The sequence below is a fragment of the Apaloderma vittatum genome, unplaced genomic scaffold (genome assembly GCF_000703405.1).
Source record: "Apaloderma vittatum isolate BGI_N311 unplaced genomic scaffold, ASM70340v1 scaffold27445, whole genome shotgun sequence".
NCBI lineage: Eukaryota > Metazoa > Chordata > Aves > Trogoniformes > Trogonidae > Apaloderma > Apaloderma vittatum.
Window position 1 is genome coordinate 14,926 of NW_009719258.1, and position 386 is coordinate 15,311.

Consider the following 386-nt stretch of genomic DNA (forward strand, 5'->3'; position numbering starts at 1 on the left):
CCGTGACATTTTGAAACCTCTCTCAGCTCATTAGGCAGTTGCGTAACACACCCAGCGCTAACACCATTTAGAGAGCTAACCTAATTAATGGTGTCAGCTGCCAGCGTGTGCCGCACCGGGGAGGGGACAGGGAGGGTGGGCTCGTTTGCAAATATGGCCATGGGAAGTCATCCACCTCAGCCAGCTGGCCCTAAAGCAGCCAGGCAGGGTAATACCTGTCCCAACACCTGGCTGGTGTGGATGAGTGTCCTTAAAGCCGGGAGCACTGTAATACAAAGGGGCTTCACCCAGCAAATATCGCCTGCTCTGTCCAGGGCTGTGGCGGGGGCGCGGCCTCGCTGCCGTTGCAAGCACGCAAGGAGGGGATGAGCCACTCCTCCCCTTCC

At 58.0% G+C, this 386-nt stretch overlaps 1 protein-coding gene across 1 annotated transcript in view; it reads right to left on the bottom strand.

Annotated features, from left to right (window-relative positions):
- Positions 1-386, bottom strand: part of MPRIP (myosin phosphatase Rho interacting protein) — a gene marked incomplete at both ends in the record, with an annotated part of 19,739 nt that overhangs the window by 11,009 nt on the left and 8,344 nt on the right.